The sequence below is a fragment of the Octodon degus genome, unplaced genomic scaffold (genome assembly GCF_000260255.1).
Source record: "Octodon degus isolate 3935 unplaced genomic scaffold, OctDeg1.0 scaffold00041, whole genome shotgun sequence".
Classification (NCBI taxonomy): domain Eukaryota; kingdom Metazoa; phylum Chordata; class Mammalia; order Rodentia; family Octodontidae; genus Octodon; species Octodon degus.
Genome location: NW_004524617.1, coordinates 17,445,538 through 17,466,195, shown reverse-complemented (window position 1 = coordinate 17,466,195; position 20,658 = coordinate 17,445,538). Strand labels below are relative to the sequence as shown.

The 20,658-nt window shown below is 35.0% G+C and overlaps 1 pseudogene; it reads right to left on the bottom strand.

Moving 5' to 3' along the window:
- Window positions 1–13,056: 13,056 nt before the first annotated feature.
- LOC101577150 overlaps window positions 13,057–20,658 on the bottom strand; it is a 32,052-nt pseudogene continuing 24,450 nt past the window's right edge.

Below are 20,658 nucleotides of genomic sequence, written 5' to 3'. Positions count from 1 at the left end.
TTGATTTGAATCTGTCTCATTGCTATCTGTTTATCAATAAAATTTTGAAAAAAAGTAAAGTTTCATGAGTTTAATTCCCAGTACCACAAAAATATAAAATAAAGCTATGTTAATATGCTGAGCTATAAAAGCCTAAAGTCACAAACTTTGGTCAATTGCCAGTTGTGCTGATAAATCACTACTATTATGGACTATTGGACTACATTGGGTTATTTTGCTGAATTCAAGTATCTACAATCTTTGCTCTAGCATCAAGTATGAAAAGGTCCTTTAAGAACTTCTCCAAATACAGCTTCATTAATTTCAATGGAACACCCATCTCTGACAAAACAAAACAAAAAAGAAAAGGGAGATACAAATAAAGGACTGTTTTGTTGTGAAAAATATATATGTATATACAAGATAGGTTAGACATACAGCTACTTTCTCTTAGTTAATTGAGAAGAAAGGTTTGTACTAATGTTGTTTATACAAGATATCATGTCTACATCTTGTCCTCTGAATTACTAATACAAAGACAGCAATATACAATGTATTAATTATTGTAACTGTCCTATTGACATGTTTTGAAAGTGTTGCATTGTTATTTTATCTTTTTTCTCATTAAAATGAATAAAAATAAATAATAAAAAATACTTAAAAATCAATCTATTCAATTTTTCCAAAGAAGAAGGCCAACTAACATAAATCATGTGTGCATATCAACAATGAAGAAAAGCATTTGAAAAGATTAAATACCAATTCATGATTTTAAAAATTCTCAGCAAGTTACAAATTTCCCCAACTTAATAGAGTTTCAAAAAATACCTACAACTAGCATCATACTTTATGGAGAAAGACTTAATGCTTTCTTCCTAAGATGAATTATAGGGAACAAAGCACCATTTTCACTACTATTTTTCACAATAGTATTTGTTTTTGTTTTTCACAATAGTATTTGAAGCTATAGCCACTGCAATGAGGCAAGTAAAAGGTGGGAAAAATAGGCTTTCAATAATGTAGAGGGTGAAATTAAAAGTCCCATGGAAATTCAGATGATTATCAATAGTTATTTTGAAAATCTTTACTCTCACATAATTGAAGACACAGAAGAAATGAACAGATTCTTAGAAAGATACAAATTACCAAAACTGAATCAAGATGATATAAGAACTTACGATCACATAGCAACAGCCAATGAAATTCAAAACGTAATAAAAAACCTACCAACAAAGGAAACTCCTCATTCTGATGGATTCACAACTGAATTCTAAAAAAATTTACTGAAGATATAATTCCAACACTCCTCAAATGCTTCAATGAAATTGAAAAGGAAACAATCCTCCCAAAATCGTTGCTGGAGGAAAATATTAAAATGATAACAAACCAGAGCAAGATGCAACTAAAAAAGAGAACTACAGTCCAATCTCCCTCATGAACACAAATTCAAATATGCTCAATAAAATCTTAGCAAATAGAATAAATCAAATCATCAAAAAGATTAGACATCATGACCAGGTAGGATTCATCCCAGGGATGCAAGGATGGTTCAACATATGCAAATCTACAAATGTAATACATTATATCAATAGAGCCAAATCTAAAAACCACATGATCATCTCATCTGATGCAGAAAAGGCTATTGAAAAAGTCCAACATTCATTCATGATCAAAGTCCTACAGAGAATTGAAATAGATGGCCTCTACTTCAATCTGATAAAAGCCATCTATGACAATCAAACTGCTAACATAACTCTAAATGGGGAAATACTGAAATATTTTACTTTCAGATCTGGAAAAAAAGGATGTCCTCTATCACCACTCCTATTCAATATAGTTCTGGAATCATTAGCTAGAGCCATTACACAGGAGAGAGAAATAAATGGAATAAGAATAGATAAGGAAGAAGTCTAAACTATCATTATTTGTAGATGACATGATACTCAACTTGGAAGACATAAAAATCTACACCAAGAAGCTACTAGAATCAATGCACAAATTCAGTAGCATTGCGGGATACATAGTCAGTATCCAAAAGTCAATAGCATTCCTCTACACAGTTAACAAGCACAATGTGAGAGAAATTAGAGAAACAAGAACTTTTACAATAGCACTGTGGAAAATGAAATACTTAGGAATTAATCTAACCAAAGGTGTCGAAGATCTATTCAATCAAAATTACAGTACTCTAAAAACAGAGATTTAGAGGATTTCAGAAAATTGAGATATTCCCTGCTTCTGTATAGGAAGAACCAACATTGTAAAGATGGCCATTCTCCCAAAATTGTTATACAGTTTTAATGCAATCCACATCAAAATATCACCAACATACCTCAAGGACCTAGAGAAATCATTCCTAAAATTTAGTTGGAAGCAAGAAAAAAGTGAATAGCAAACATAATCCTGGGCAACAAAGCAAGACAGGAAGAATTACAATTCCTGACTTGAAATTGTACTACACAGCTACTGTGATAAAATCAGCATGGTATTTGTTCATCTATTTATCTTTATTTTTTGTGAGGGGGGAACTTGGGATTGAACTCAGGCCCTTGCACTTGCCAGGGAAGCACTTATTCCACTAAGCCATCTCCTCGGCCCAATCAGCATGGTATTTGGGAAAAAAAATAGAACTGAGGCTCAGTCGACTAGATTAGATGATACAGATGCAACTGCAAACACACTCAGCCATCTTATATTCAACAAAGGGGACAAACATGCTTACTGGAAGAAAGATAGCTTCTTTAACAAATGGTCCTGGAAAAACTGGTTCTCTGCATGCCAAAAACTAAAACTTGATGAATGTCTATCATCATGTACTAAACTAAAGTCAAAATGGATTAAAGATATAAACATTAAAGCAGAAACACTAAATCTTCTGGAAGAGAAAGTAGGTGGAAATCTTGAAGGCATTGAGGTAGGCAAACAGTTCATGAACAAAAGTCAAACTACCTGGGTACCATTTGAAAGAATGAACAACTGGGACTTCCTGTTATTGGGAAGGTTTTGCATGTCAAAAGACATTACTAACAGAGGAAAAGGACAACCAACAAATTTGGAAAAAATCTTAACTAACAAGCTCTCAGACAAAGGTCTTCTATCTAGATTTATTTATTTATGTATTTATTTATATTTTTTTCTTTCAGAACAGGGGATTGAACTCAGACTCTTGCACTTGCCAGGGAAGCGCTTATTCCACTGAGCCATCTCCCAGGCCCCTATCTAGAAGTTTTAAAGAACTAAAAAACATTAGGACCCCCAAATTTAAAAACCCAATGCAAAAATGGACATCTGAGATGAACACATATTTCTCAGAGGAAGTAAAACATGAAGCAAATAAATGCATGAAAAAATGCTCTGCATCACTAGCCATTAATTAAATGCAAATTGAAACAACACTGAGGTACTATCTCACTCCAGAAATAATGGCTATCATAAAGAAATCAACCAACAACAAATGTTGGAGAGGCTGAGGAGAAAAAGGAACCCTTGTCCACTGTTGGTGGGAATTTAGACTGGTGCAACCAGTATGAAAATCAGTGTGGAGACTTCTCAAAAAACTAGGACTGGAAATCCCATTCAATCCAGCTATCCTTCTTCTGGGAATTTTCCCAAAAGAACTGAAAACATCATATCATAGTGATACATGTGTGCCTTTGTTTATAGCAGCACAATTTGTGATAGCCAAATCTTGGAAAGAACCAAAATACCCATCACCTGAGGAATGGATGAGAAAGATGTGGTGGTTTTACACAATGGAATATTACTCATCTATAAAGAAAGATAAACTCAAATCCTTCACATATGAGTGGATTCAACTATAAGATACACTCATAAGTGAAATAAACCAAACTCACATTTGTAAATGTCATATTTTCTTCCTAATGTAAGCACTCAAAAGCAGAAATAAAAATTGAAAGGTATAACACACTTGAGTGGAAAGAAAGACCTTATAGATTAAGAAAACAAAGAGAGAAAGGAAAAAGTTAAAAAATATGGTAGGGGCAAAACCGTACATTTATATAAACAAAATGGTTATGGCAATGGTCCTAAGAACTTCCATTAGTTGTTTCGAAAATAGTAGTCAATGGGTAGAATTCTCATCCTTACTAAACTCTGTATGCTGCTGTGTGTGAACTAAGCAACTACATTGCAAATAGCAATGTGTAATACTAAAACCATGTTTTAAAATACTTGTCATTTTGGTCTTCTAAATGCGTACTGCTTCCAATGTCATATCAATTATTGCTATACTCTGTTTTTTATTAATTTTATTGAGAAACAAATAGCAATGAGACAGTTTCAAAACCAATTAATAGGACAATTTCAATAATTAAAACATTACAAATTGTTGTCTTCATAGTGCTTATTCATAGTACAAGATGCAGATATGATATTCTGTCCAAACACTATTAGTACAAATCTTCCTTCTCACTGAATTAAAAGAAAGTAGCTGTATATCTTTCAAGTAAATGTATGTTTAAAAAAGGGTCTTAAATATAAACAAGGTTAAAGCAATTGCTTAGGAAGACACAGGGGCTGGGAGTTCAATCCCTGGGCCTGCCATGCCTGCCCCTCCCCTACGGCATGCTGACAGGGCAATTGAGCCTGGGCGTGGTGACGTGCACCTATGATCCCAATGCTTAAGAAGCTGTAAACAGGAGAATCAATGTGAGTACAATCTATACAGTGATATCCTGCAGACCGTGTAGGCCCTGTTCTAAATACAAAATAAAATGTAAATGAGGGACAAGAGAAACAAAATGTAACAGAATTGTACTGCTACATTGTTGAATATGGTTTGATTTCTAAATATCTGAATAAAACATGTGTAATTGGTTTTTTTTAACATTGTATAGGGATTTAACTTTTAGAATATCCATGGTTGTTGAAAAATAGCAGTTTAATTTTATGTCCCAGGTATGTGATATTCAGAGAGACAGTGATATTAAGCTTAATTGCCTCTGTTATAGGATAATAATACCAGTAAGTTTTTCTTCTGGATGTTTAACAACTAAAGTCTGCATAGCAAAAATTAGACAGATAGACGGGTGAAAAAGATAGCTAATATTTTGGTCCTAGCCCTTGAATCTCAGTGAGAACTCAGGACATAAGAGAACCTGTAACATACCATCCTGTAACTCAGTGGTGTCCCAAATTATCTGAGGCCAATTTTTCAAGAAGATTCTGAGGCCTAATTTTAAGGAGATTATGGGGCCATAGATGAAAGTGACTGATGTAGAGTGTGCCTAATGAAATTCACCTGCAGAGAAAACATTCTTTCAGGCTTTCACAGAAAGCAAATTGGTCAAGCAATGACCATGACTCATCCAGATGGCTGGCACTGACAAAGAACCTACAGACTGCTGTACATGGTTCCAGGGTAAATCCTGAGGGGATTTGACTGACCTTATCAGATAGCAAAAGTCACATATTTAGTTATATATGTCCTGCTTTAACTTGGTCTTAAACATACAGCAGAAAAGTGTAACAAAGAGGTAGAAAAAGTAAAGCTATATTAATATGTTGAGCTGTAAAAGGCTCAATTCAACAACTTCGGACAATTGCCAGTTGTTCTGGAAACTCACTACTATTATGGACTATTGGACTACATTGGGTTATTTTGCTGAATTCAAGTAGCTATAATATTTGGACTGGCATCGAGTATGAATAGACCCTTTAAAGAATTCTCCAAATACAGCTTCTCTAGCAGCAATGGAACACCCATCTCTGACAAAACAAAACAAAAAAGGGAGATATAAATAGAGGACCATTTTGTAGTTGAAAAAAAATATATATAGGATAGATAGACAGCTACTTTCTCTCAGTTTAATGAGAAGAAAGGTTTGTACTAATAGTTTTTAGACAAGATTTCATGTCTACATCTTGTCCTCTGAATAACTACTAGGAAGACAACAATATGCAATGTATTAATTATTGCAACTGTCCTACTAACCTGTTTTTGAAACTGTTTCATTGCTATTTTATCTGTTTTTCTCATTAAAATGAATAACAAATAAATAAATAAATAAATAATGCATTGTTTCTCTGGCATGAGAAACCAAAAGTAAAAGTAGCAAAATGAATAGTAAATATTGGGAAATAGGACGAAAATGTTCAAATGAGATGGGGCACTAGAGAGAGGGAAGGGGAAAAGGAAGAAAGGCACAAGAAAAAAAAGATGGAAACAAAGCTTTTATAAAGTCAGGTTTGGTGGCACATACCTGTAATCTCAGCACTCAGGCTGAGATAGGAAGATGGTTGTGCGTTTGAAGTCATCCTGTGCTGTACAGTGAGCTAAAGCCCAGCCTGAACTGCAAAATGAGACCTTATCTCAAAAAGACCAAGAAAAAAATCTTTTGTACATTAAGGAGGTGTCTCAGTTACTTTTCTCTCATTGCTGAGACAAAATACCAGACATCCAAAAATTAAGGAAGGAAAGGTTAATTCAGCTCTCAGTTTGTGGAGGTTTAAGTCCATACTCAGCTGGCTCCAAGAAGACTGGCACATGGCAGAGGGCAGCAGTTCATGGCGGCAGAAAAGAGCAAAAGTGAAGAGTAGTAGCAACATTGGCAACAGAAAGCAAGTCTGTCTCTCTCATGTTGCATTTAGGCTATCAGTCCCAGGCTGGGTGTAGCACTCAAACCCATTATCCCAGCAATGGATCATGAATTAATCACAGACTCTAGAAGTCCACCACATAATTGCATGAGGCTTTGGGGGAACAACTAGACCCATTCCATAACAGGAGGGAAAGGGGTTGAAGGGAGGGGAGCAAATGGGAAAAAAAGAAATAAGACATATCATATACAGTTACAAATTCCCTATGATGAGTATGATCATTATGTATATCTAAAACGTACCACTAAAACTAATTAAAATAAAAAGAAACAAATTAGGAAGAAAATTTAAGAGAATTTTCATCCTTTTTTTTTACAAAGACAGTTTGACTCTGTGACTAAAATTTAGAATAAAGTAGACAAAGAGCAAATAATGAAAGGAAGCAGTATACTTAGAGTCCTGGACTCTAGTCCTAATTCTGTGAGGTTAAGCAGAAAATCTTGGGATTTTTGCAACTCAATTTTCTGGTAAAATTATAGCTTTAAACTAAATCTTAAGGTCCCTTCTATCTTGAAAATATCCTATGATTCTATGAAATTTAAAATGCTGATGAAGGTATCGTTGATGATGTTTCATCCCATTCCTTCATTAGATTTAATTTAATAAGGTTCTCCATGGCAACTTCAATTCGCAATCCAAGCATTCCCTTCAGCTGTGTAAATGATTCCCCTCATTCTAGCATGACTGTTCAGGTTTCATTACCAAATCTCTAAGTGCTAATTAACTTTGAAGCAGCTCTCCAATATGGGCTCCATTACAAGTCATACCAAACTACTTCTCTGTGATTCTAATTTTTCTCAATTTTTTTTCAAACACACAGAATATCATTTTACTACTACTGGATTCCTAATTGTTTTTGAGCTCCTGTTCTTCAATTCTATGAATGAAATAATTTAAAGTTCAGAGACAAGGAATAGAATATCAATTATATAGTACATTCAAGATATCTTAGCAGCTAAAGTTTCAGGGTAAATCTTGTCAAACATTCTTCAGGAGTTCAGATTTCACTGTTTTCAAGACAAAAATTACTCTTGATACAGTACAACATTTCCTTTTTTTCATGCAATTGTTGCTTCATTAAAATAGCCAGTCATTTGAGAAAATCAATATTAGGAAAACTTTGGTTCTCGTATTCTCATACTGAGTTCCTACTTCCTGCCTCAAATCCTAAGTATCCTTATTGAAAATCTGATTCAAAGGTTGTGGCTGATGACCACCCTTGAATATGTGGTATAATTCTTCATGATGCACATCACAATGTGTCTATTATAATATTAGTCTGTGGTATGATCCATGATTTCAACATTGATTTTCTGCCCAACAAAGACCTGACCCCATCCAACTCCCACTCCCTACATCTCAGTGCTTAAAGCTACAAATATTTATTTCTCTCTCATTCATCTACAGGTCAGATGTAGGTCAAATGCATTTCCCTGGACTTTCCTTGCTTGATTCTTGGCTATGATTGACAACATATTTGTTTTGCATGTCTTTTCATGCTGTAATCAGCAGCTGTTGAATAGTTAATAATATTCTCAGAGAACAGGTTTCAAGACTGACAGAAATTTTCCAAGTCTTTTTAAGGCTAATACAGCAAAATTGTTATATTCAAATTTTGTCCACAAACCATAATGGCCAAGCAAACATCAGGATTGGGGTACATAGTGTACATATAGAATCTGTGTTAAACACAAAGAGGAAAAGGTCTATGTATGTAAACAACATGATCTATCATTTCTGCCTACTAAAATAAAGAGGAAAAAAAGTGAATGCAGCTAGCATTACCCTAACACAGGTTGAAAGTACTTTATAGTTTCACCCTTCTGCTACGTAGTGAAAATCCTGGCCATGTATGTACTCCATTGTAATTATCTCCTCATTCTATCTAAATCCAAGGAACCTCATCAGATGGCCTGTGCTCCCATGATAATGCTTTCACCATGTACTAGCAGCTAATATATCTTGAAATTGCTATGTCATTGACACTCTCCCTAGTGTCTCCCCAATTTAAAATGTAGCTTTCCTACACTACTAGTCCCTCTTTACTCTCTTAAAAAAAAGACACAGAGAATGCTAGTGTTTGGAAGCAGCATAAATAGTATTAATTTCATGCATCTGTGGTTGACTCACAACACTCATTAGAGTAACCATTAAGAACTGTAGGGGATGCTTGGGTTTAGACCAGCCTAAAATGTGAACATCTTCAGTTATGAGTGGAAATTTAGTTGTAACTTATGACCAAAATCTTTAGTTTTTACCTGAATACTGGTCATTTGTACTTTCAGAGGGTCTCAAACACAGATTTAGTCTTTAAAGAGTTCTAGAAGGATTATTATGAAATCCTTTACTCTGTGGGGTTGACTGAAAAATCCAGGACAATATCTACAATGTCGAAGGACACTGATCTGCCTGTACACAGGAGAGAGACCTTAAAGCTTATAGAGGAGCCTGAGTCTGAGTTACAAACAGCCCTTGAAAATGGATTGAGTTTGTAAGTCAAAGACCCATAATGTATTTGGAAACATGAGGTAAAATTTTTATTCTCACAAAGCTCTGATGGTGGTATTGATTTTTGTGGACCACAGAAAATAGATAATGTACAATAAACCAAACCCTGTCATACTTTATACAAAAAATGTTTCCTATCCCATATGTACTTTCTTCTTTTTAAATTTTATTTTGAAGAGTAAAAACAGAAGCAAAAACAAATAGCAGAAACAAGGACAGAAACAGAGTAACATACAATACATATGTTACCGGTTTTCAAAACAAGAATAGATATTTAAAAATGGTTATTCTACTATCTACTTTTTATTGTCAAATCTATTTCTCGGATTAACAGATACAGTTACGTAAGACTGGACAAATAATTGAATATTACTGCTTGCTTTCAAGAAAACCTTAATTTTTTCTCCTCTTTTTTCACTTTTTAAAAAATTCATTCTAATGAGAGTATAATAATAAATGATAACACATTAGAAATGGTACACATTTAGAAGACCACAAGAGATGTATTCAAACATAGTTTTTATACTACATATTGCTGTCCTTGGTGTCACTGCTTAGGTCATATCAGCACAAAGTTACTCAAGTTGAAAATTCTACACATTAACTGCTATTTTCAAAAACACTGATGGAAATTATAACTACAATCATCTCAACCATCCTGTATTTATACTTGCATGATTTGCTCCTTCCTTTTTCCTATCTTTTCTCCTTTCTCTCATCTTGTTTAATCCTTAAGTTCAGTTTCTCTCTGTTTTACTATGTCTATTATACTTTTCAGATTTTATTTCTTTTTTTGGGTTCTTATACTAGGGAGACAATACTATATTAACACATATAGGTATGATTTATTTCACTTATGACTATAGACTCTAGTTGTATCCACTTACCTATAAAGGCTTCAAGTTTGTCTTTTTTTTTTGTTTTCATTTGTGTATTTGGTACAGAATCTCACTATGCAGATCAAACTCCAGGTGATCTTCATGTTTTCCACCTCCCCAGCTCTGAGAATAGAGGCAAGTGCCAGCAAGCCAGGACTCTGTTGCTGGCTCAGCACACACTGGTGGTGGGGCTGGTACAGCATGCAGGACCAGGAACTGAGCCCTAGTCCCTGCACTTACCAAAGCAGACACTTAGTCCGCTGAGTTATCTCACCAGCCCTAAGTTTGTCTTTCTTTATAACTGAGTCATACTCCATTGTAAAAAAAAATGCCATATCTTTTTTATCCATTCCTCAGGTGATGGGCATTTTGGCTGTTTCCAACATTTGGCTATGAAAAATTGGGCTGCTATAAACATGGTATACATATATCACTATGGTATGATGTTTTCAGTGCTTTTGGGAAAATATCCAGAGGTGGGATAGCTGTTTTGAATGGGATTTCCATTCCTAGTTTTTTGAGGAGTCTCCACACTGATTCCATAGTGGCTGTACCAGTGCACAGCACCAGCAGTGGAGAAGGGTTCCTTTTCCCCATAGCCTCTTCAGCATTTTTTTTTCAGAACCAGGGATTGAACTCAGGCCCTTGTGCTTGCCAGGCAAGCATTTATTCTACTGAGCTATCTCCCTGGCCCCTTCCAGCATTTGTTATGAGTATTTATTTACCACCTGTATTTCTTCCTCTGAGAAGTGTGTATTCATTTCTGGTGCCCATTTTTACATTGGGTATTTAAATTTAGGGGGCCTAATTGTGTTTAGTTCTTTATATGTTCTAAATAGAAGACTTTTGTCTGAGTGATTATTGGTTAGGATTTTTCCCCAGTTTGTGGTCTGTCTTTTCATTCTGTTAATGATTTCTTCTGACATGCAGAAACTTCCCATTAAGAAGAGATTCCCATTGTTGATACTTTTCAGTATTTCCCCATGCTGTTTAGTTTTTGTTCATGAACTATCTATCTACTCCTACCTACCCCTAACCCTTCAAGATTTCCACCTTCTTTCTCTTTCAGAAGATTTAGAGTTTCTGTTTTAATGTTTAGATATTTAATCCATTTTGACTTTAGTTTAGTGTATGACAATTGACCAGGGTCTAGTTTTAATTTTTACCATGTGCAGAGCCAGATTTTCTAGCACCGTTTGTGAAAGAGGCTATCTTTCTTCCAGGAACATGTTTTAACCTTTGTATCTGCATGTTCTAATCTTTCCCATTGATTCTAGGGTCTGTTTCTGCTTTGTTTTGTTTTGTTTCTGGGTTTTTTTGCCAGTACCATCCTGATTTTGTCACAGTAGCTTTGTAGTGTAATTTAAATTCAGGGATTGTAATGCCTCCTGCTTTATTTTTGTTTCCCAGGATTGCATTTGCTATTCTAGGTCTTTTCTGGGTCCAAATAAATTTTAAGAGTGTTTTCTCCAGCTCTGTGGGGTATGCTGATGGTATTTAATTGTTTTACACAGTCTTGGAGATGAAAATCCTATTTATAAGTACCTGTACAAAATACCACCATATCAAAGCATTTTTTTCTTTTTTGACAAATTGCTAGACTGGAAATGTAACTTCTCTATAAATCAAAGAATGGCTATATTTCATTTCATGACTTTTGCTTAGAAATTTGTTAAGAGTTGTGTACTCTTCAAGAAAGCCATATCTTGACACCATATCTGCATGTGTATGTGGTTCACAGAGGGAAGTCACCTATGTCAGTCTTCAGGTACAGTTGCACTGACATTGATTAAATTAATGGATCTAAGGAAAGGACATTATGTCTTAAAGTATAGCTATGCCCAGACATATTGTAACATGTTACAAATTATATATTTTGTGCACTTCATTGTATGTAACAAAACATGTTTTTATATTACATCCTTTAAGATACACACTAAAAATAGTTATTATAAATCACCTTCCTCTTATTTCCTCCTTTCATTAAAATTTTTGTATTTTGTTGATGCTTAAGTCTGTGTATGGATGTAATATTACAAATGAATTTGATTTCAAAGTAGTAGAGAGAGTCTGACAAAAAGTACTTATAAAAAAAGGAGTGCTGATTTTGATAAGTTTAAGAACACTTATCTATGTCATCCTGCTGTTCCTTTTCCATTTCTTTCCCTAAATACGATGCATGCTCAGCATCAACTCTTGATTAACAATTTAGAAATGTGAATAAATGAAATTGAATTTAATGAAGCAATCTTGATAAATGACTAGTTTATCATTAGTTCCCTAACTCAAGAGTGAATAATGTTTTCTTTTAAGTATACATTTTACAAAATGCTTCTTTAACCTCATTCCTTTTCATCATACTTTACTTTCTTTAAGTCACCTCTGTAATTCTTTGTTAAATTATATTTCAGGAAGACCAAGAGCTAATCTGTATTTGTTCCAACGCATAAGTCATTCTACATTAATAGGAGCACTTAACAAAGTCATATTTTCAGGTTTATTATTTTATTTATTCTATTTATGTTATGAAAATATTCTCTGACTTGATTTCTCTTCCTTTGAACTGGTCCTTTTCTTTTTAAAAAAACAGATATTCATGTTTTGTGAGCCTCTGAATCCAGAGAATTATTTTGAGGGCTAGGAATATTTACTTCTTTGTTATTTTTCTCATTGCTGAGACAAAGAACTTAACACCCAAATTTAAAGAAGGAAAGATCTGCTCTGACTTATGGTTTGTGAATGTTTCAGTCCATAAGTTTCCTGACTCCAAGGAAGCATGGCATAGTAGGGAGTATTACAGAGGAAAAACATTTAATGGTGGACATCAGGCAGCAAAGTAATGAACTACAGCAAGCAGTAAGTGATGACAATAGCCCTTTTTCTGTCCCTTATATTCCATCCTTATAGTCTGTCCCTGACATTGTGTTCACATCTAGGGTGCAGCATCCTTAAGTGTCAGCATCATATCATTAATTCCAGCATGAAGTGCCTGATCATAGCATCACCCAACTTAGATACAGCCACCACTAAAAGGCTCTATGTAAGATCACATGAGATTTTATTTTGGGGGGAGTCAACTAGAAACAAGCTCATTGGTAGAGCTCATGCTTAGCCTGAGAAAGGCCTTTAGTTGATCTTCAACACTGCAGAAAGAAAAACAAAACTTTTTTGAACTAAAATATTTATTGTTTGTATTCATCTGATATGGATTTTCCCAAAATCTATCTTTCTGTACATCAGCCATATTTGTTAATATTTTAGATCATATGTCAAGTACTGGAAAGAAGTATACAAGTTAATAATCCCCATTTGTTCCTGAAATGAGCTTATTCCCCTCATTACACCCATCTGCATCTTAGAAATAGAAAGCAATGCATTTATACATATAGTAATGTCACTAAAAACCTATACAATGCCATATTACTTTCTAATGCAATTTTTCACTTCTCAGTATTATGGCATGACTTGTCTTTGAGAAACATAGGATGTCCTTTAAAAAGAAAAGGACCATAGTGTCTGTGTCTAAACCCAGAACATTTAAATAGAATGATATAGTATGGCAATACTGTCAAAAAGGAAATGAACTGCTCATATGTTTATCTCAAATTTTCATAGTTTAACTGCTTATTTACAAGTCAATTATCATAAATGAACACAACCAAAGATGTAGCTTCAAATACTAATTATTGCCTAGACCCTTGGGGAACTCAGTATTGTCATAAAATAATGGGCTTATAATGATTATTCCTATCTTTGTATGTTTTTGCAATTTATGACTTGGTCCAATTTATAAGCAAGAATTATGCCATTTAGCAGATGGTTTTTAAATGTAAATAATTGAAAGAACAGGAAGTTCGTAAATCACTGAGGTTTTAATATAATGACATATTCAGGAAAAAATAGGGACTAATTATATAAAATCAGAGACTATAAAATCATCATTATCATGGTTATACACTAGAATCACCTTGGGAGATTAAAAATACACACAGTGATTCAGATTTAGCTAATTTGAGGAGTGACTTAAGTATTGAGATTTTAAAAGCATCTCAGTGTTGCAAATTTTGAGACATAGTGCACTACATGAAACCTAATCATATTTAATTGCACTAAAATAATTGAAAGATACTTTTTACCAAGCAAAAAAGTAATCTTACAAGTATAGTAAAACCTTTTTCATGGATGCAGATAATAATATACATTGTATTTCTATTATCAATAATAACACATTTTATGAAAATAAATTAGGACAAAGAATTATGATGTATAACCTTTCTATTTTCAAAATATCAGACATGGACATATTTAATAAAATGCAATGAAAACAGTACTTTAATGAATTACTAAAGCTCTATTATTATGCAGTAATGAAGTATGCATGTATCTAACTACTAAAAAATTTATGGACATATTTTATGCTGAGAGCTCAGGCAGAGTTAGACAGGACAGCAGATGGTATCATCGTCAGTAATCTAAGCAGTTTCCTGAAACTGTTTAGATTACTGACAAAATAACAAAGTATTTTTTTCTTCTGTATCATTACCCAAATCTGTATCAATTTAAAGATTAGTTATGTTAATAGCCAAGTAAAATCTTCTTTATACAGTGTGTCTAAATCAAAGGTCAGTGCAACTGAAATGGTGGAATCTATTCCATTTATACAATTCTAGTTGAGTCAACCTTACATCAACTTGCTGAAAGCTATTTCAACATACATGCATGCTATTCATGTGGTCCAATACAAACAGCATCAGAATAATATGGAAACTTGTTAGAGATATAGACTGTCTGGTTCTTCCCAAAACTACAGACTCAGAATGTTCATTGTAACAAGATTCTGCAAATAATGCATGTTAAAGTTCACATAGCTATGCTGGGCCTACATTACCCAGGACTACCATGGTATTTACATTAAACCTTGCGTGATCAATATGCCAGAAGTATGCATTAGAGGATATAAGGAATGTACCCAATTAATATATTCTATAGAAATATTCCTTTTAGTACATTTAACATTTAAGGATGTTTAGTCAAACATAAGGGTCATATGATAGCATAGGCTTTTATGAACCTATTCTTTATTTTTTTAAACTGGTACACAGTGTTCACACCTATATTTCAAGTTTGGAAATGCATTTATGCAAGCAGCAATACCTAAGTATTCGTGAAGAATGCACAATCTCTGAAAATTATGAAAACATCCCTGCTACCAATACATTTCTAAATATAAGACTGACTACCATATTTGTTAATTTCTGTGTAGTAAGAGTTCGTTTTCAAAACAGATAAAATTCAGTCTTTAGTGTGAATAATATGAATGACAGTCTTTTTTGTCATTTTTAAAATTTGTTTAAAATTTAAAAACAAAATTTTTTGGGGGGGATTTGTTGTTTGGGATCCTTAAGCATGCACAAAGCTTTGAACAAGAGGGTCCGCCAAGGAACCAGGCATCTTCAGGTTCCAGTTTGGCAGGAGCTTGGAAGGAGTCTGGGTCATCCACATCCGGGGCACAAGCACTCGACTTGTCAGTACTGCTGCTTGGTTCAGACACCCCCCACGCTCACATCCACCTCACCCTCCCCTACCATCCTGTCGGGGCAGATGAGGTCTAAAAATTTGATCTCCAGCTGAGACGTGATATCATTTGCGGGCTTCAGGCAGTGATGGTCCGTCACAGAGTCTTCAGTGTGAGTCTCCACTCTTTGATTTATGAAGGACCAATGCCTCCTTCCACTGCCCATCAGTACCTTCCTTTGGTTTATGAATATTAAATTCTGCTTTCACTGGATCTTTATTTTGGATCGCCTTCCACTCATCCAAAGTGGAATTTTGGACCCTCTTCCTTAACTGCCTCAACTTCATTCTCTTTATTTTCAGTGTCTGCCACAGAGCACTCTTCACCTTCAGGTGTTTCCTCAGTCACATTTGATTGATCGAAGTCAGGTAATTCGTCTTTGACTGTTCCCCAGTTGCGAGATCCGCTGCCTCATTGTTCGTCCTCATGCTTCAGGCCACTGTAATGTGAAAAAGAAGATCTCTCGCTTCTGCTATGCCTATCAAATTCATGCTTGCCATGAGCATCAAAGCCATCTCCTCTGCTGATGCCATGGCCACGGCCACCTCGCCTTCTTCCAAGGCCACCACGTCCTTGAATAAGCCGGTCAATAATGGATCTATCAACTGAAAATTCTCCACGCTTTTCTTCAAGTGGTTTTTCAAATCTTCTTTCACGAGGTGGTGGCAGTTCCGGTCTCCTATTAATTATTTTCCCTTCCAGCTGAAGATGTTGATCACGTCTTCTTCCAATGAGTCTTATTCCTTCTTTCTTCAGTGCCATGGGCAGCTGCACCTCCTTCCTTGTCCTCCAGCCTATGCTGGGCTGGGCGGCAGTGGGCTGTTACATCTTTCTGCGCTCCTTGTGCAGTTGTTGTGATGACAACTGTACATATTAATCACTCACCAAGTATGCTTTTGTTAATTAAAAATATCAATACAGGTTTGTAATATGTAATGAATAGATTCCTCCTGGAAAGTTGGGGTACATACACTTACTGCATCCTTTTTTTTTTTTTTTTTTTGAGAAAAAGTCTCACTATGTAGCCCACACTGGCCTCAAACTTGTGGCTATCCTCCTACCTCAGCTTCCCAAGTGTTCAGATGGAAGGTGTGCATATCATGCCCAGCCACATATTTCATTTTAATCCTTTTTATTTTTCTTTCTCCTTCCATTTCATCTATGTCCCACCATTCCTCAATCCTTTTCCCATATCCAAAAAGTCTACCTTGTTTTGTATCTTTTTATTTTCTGTACTGGGAAATGAACTCAGGACCTTGCACTTGCCAGGCAAGCACTTATTCTACTGAGCTATCTCCCCGGCCCTATATCATCTCTTATTTTGCTTTTTAAATTAGATGTACTTTGAGACATTTGTAAGAAAGTGGGTGCATCTAGAAAATATAATGTTGAGTGAAATAAATCAAACACAAATTTAAATACTTTATCATATTTCTCATTTGAGTAAAACAAAGAACTAAAAGAAAAATGAAAGGACAGAACGAGACAAGGGAATGGATTTCTTGCAAATGGGAAGTGGTCCAGGGGAGCAAAGGCAACATAGCAAGGGGAGGGGATAGGGAAACCAGCAGAATGAATATGTGTTGGGTACAAGGCCCTAATAACCTCAGTGTCACAAACATGAACTAAGATTAAGAATATCAACAAGAATGAAACTGGGGGAAGGAGATGAGGAGGGAGGATGGGGGAAAGAAGGGGATTAAAAAAGAAACAAATTGTATTATGTGCATGTATCAACTCTCCAAGATGATTGTAAAATGCATGTGCCAGCCACAGAAACCAGGCGTGGTGGTACACACCTACGTCCCAGCACTGGGGACACTGAGAAGGAGGATCACTACAAGTTTGAGCTGCATAGTGAGACTTTGTACCAAGTAAATAAATAAATAAATAAAATTTTTTAAAGGATGAATGTACTGCAGACATGTACTAATGAAATAAAATTTTAAAAAATAAATTTGATACATGATGACTTTCTCCTATAAGAGAAACCATGTAATATTTAACCTGTCCAACTTATTTCATTTAAAATTATGTTCTTATAGTGCAACCATTTTTCTCCAAATGACTCAAATTAATCCCTCTTTATGATTGAGTAGTGCTCCATTGCATACATATGCCACATTTTCATGATTAATTCATTTGTTGGTGAACATCTAGGGTGCCTCCAAGATTTAGAGTGTGGATCGCACTACTATAAACATAACTCTGCCTGTATCACTGTAATGGGATGACTAAACCTGTTAGGACCATTAGCAGATTTACAACTGGGTTGAATGGAATTTCTATTGTTATTTTACTGAGAAATTTCCAAACCGTATTTGTGTATTGAGAAATTTCTGTAGTGGTATTACTACCTTACATCCCCATTAACAATGTAAATTATTCCTTTTGCCGTACAACCTCACCACCATTTGTGTTGTTTTGGGGTTTTGAAAATAGCCATTTTCCTGGAGTAAAATGGAGTATCAGAGTTGTTACAAACTGCATTGCTTGGAGATAGCTCAGTATTCTAAGCACCTGCCTAGGCAAGTGCAAGGACCTAGTTTGACCCCTTGTACCACATGCCATGCCAGCTCTGCTCATGGTGTGCTGAGCCAGCCACCAATACCAGGAGTGGTGGCATATGCCTGTAATCCCAGCTCTGGGGAGGCTGAAACAGGAGGATCACTATAAGTCTGAGCTGCATAGTGAGACCCTGTACCAAATATATAAAATTAAAAAATAGAAACATAAATTTCAAAAAAAAATTCTTTTCTTGTATGGCCAAAGACGGTGAACTTTTTTCATATACATACTTATTGTCTATTTGTACTTATTTTTGAGATGTATCTATTCATTTCAATTGACCATTTTTGACTGCATATTTTTTCGAGCTATCTACTTTTTAAATTATTTGTATGTTCTTTGCCCAAAGCTTTCATCCTTTAATTTTGGGAGTTGGGTATTTTGTCTCAACAACAGAAAAATAACTAGATCATGATGTAGCTGTGATGATTTTGTTTCCATTCTGTAGGCTGTCTCTTCACTCTGGTGGTTGTTTTTACTTTTCAGAAATCTTAAATTTGATATATTTTCATTAATTGATTCTTGGTATTATTTCTTATGCACCTGAGATTCTATTCAGGCAGTACTTGCCTCTACTACACCTTAAGAGTTTTACCGAGTTTGTCTTTGAACAAATTTGGCGTTTCTTCCTTTTTTATATCAGTTTCTTTAATCCATTTTCATTTGATTTTAGTATAAAGTTAAAAACATGGAAATATCTAGATTGAATCTTCTGTTTGTGGATAGATAGTTTTTCCAACAGCATTTGTGTAATGGCTAACTTTTTTCCAGTATACATTTTGGCTCTTTTGTCAAAGGTCAGATAGCTTAAGGTACCTGTAATTCTTTCTACTTCCTCAATTGTATTCCAGCCATCTCTGCCTGGTTTGTGCCAGTACCGTGCAGTTTTCATCACTATAGTTTTGTAATACAACTCAAGAGTAAGGACTATGTGTCCTGCTTTGCTGTTATCATGCCAGGTCGCCTTTGGGATTATGGGTCTCCCTGCATACATTTTAGGATGAATTTTTCTAGTTTTGGGATGATACTTTTGGTATTTAATTTGGATTTAATGAAATCTACATATCATTGTTTGGTAATATGGCTATTTTGACATTATTAGTTTTGACTATCCATATTCTGATGTCCTCTTAGTTTTCTGCTTTTCAGAATACTGTTGTTTTTGTTACAGGGGTCATTTACTACCTTAGATTAATCCCTAGTGATTGTAAATAAGATTCTTTCTCAGTGGGTTTATTTTTGGTGTAAGGAATACTATTGATTTTAGAGTACTGACTTTGCATTCTGCTACTGTCTGAATTTGTTTCTTAGTTCTAGCAGTCCTTTGATGGAATTTTTTAAAATTTTCAATGTAAAGAGTCATGTCAACTGTGAATAGAGATAATTCGTCTATTTTCCTTCCTATGCATATCTATTTCTCTTGTCTTATTGCTCTGGTAAATGTTTCAAGCACGATATAGAACAGGAGTGGTAAGATTGGACACTATTTTCTTGTTCCTGATTTTAGAGCAAAATTCTTTACGTTTTTACCTTGTTAGTGTGATGTATGTCTTAAATGGTTTTTTCCAATTTGGAATAAAGTCCTCTGTTCATAATTTCTGAAAGTTCTTTTTAATCAAGAATGAATGTTGAGGGGCCACGGAAATAGCTCAGTAGAATAAGTGCTTACCTGGCAAGCACAAGGCCCTGAGTTCAATCCCGTGTACCACAAAAAAAAAAAAAAGATCAATGTTGAATTCTTTCCAAAAGCCTTTTCTCTGGCTATTGAAATGATCATGTGGTTTTTGTCTTTGCTTCTGTTTATATGATGAATTACATTTATTGATCTATGCATGTTGAATAAACCTTGCATCCCTGGAATAAAGCCACATTGGTAGTAAGTTACGGTTTGTATTGAAAATGTCCCCTAAGATCTCATGTGCTGTCACATGTGGCTTTTGACAGTGGCTGGATCTTGAATGTGTGATATTGGACTAAAGGTGTGTGATATTGGATTAAACTTGATTATTTCATTGATTAGCTTAATATGATTCTGGATATGGAGTGGAAAACCCCATGCTTGCAGCCTGGATGAGATAAAAAGGAAAGGAAGTCATGCTGGCTGCTGCTTGCCATCTCATGAATCGTTTCCCTTCCATAATACCCCCATGATACACTGTCTTCCCTGGAAACCAGATGAGTGTGGATTTAATCCTCTACAAATTGTGAGCTAAAATAAAGCTTTCATTCTTTAACTTTGGGAGTTGGGTATTTTGTCTCAGCAACAGAATAGGATATAGCTCAGTGGCATAAGTGCCAGCCTGGAAGCCCAAGGTCCTGAGTTCAATCCCCAGTACCACCAAAAAAAAAAAAAAAAAACAAAAAAAAACAATAACTAGATCATGATGTATGAAATTCTTAATGATTTTTTGTATTCTGCTTGCAAGTATCCTGTCAGGGATTTCTGCATCCATGTTTTTTAGCTAGATTGGTCTATCATTTTCAATTTCTCTCTCTCTCTCTCTCTCTCTCTCTCTCTCTCTCTCTCTCTCT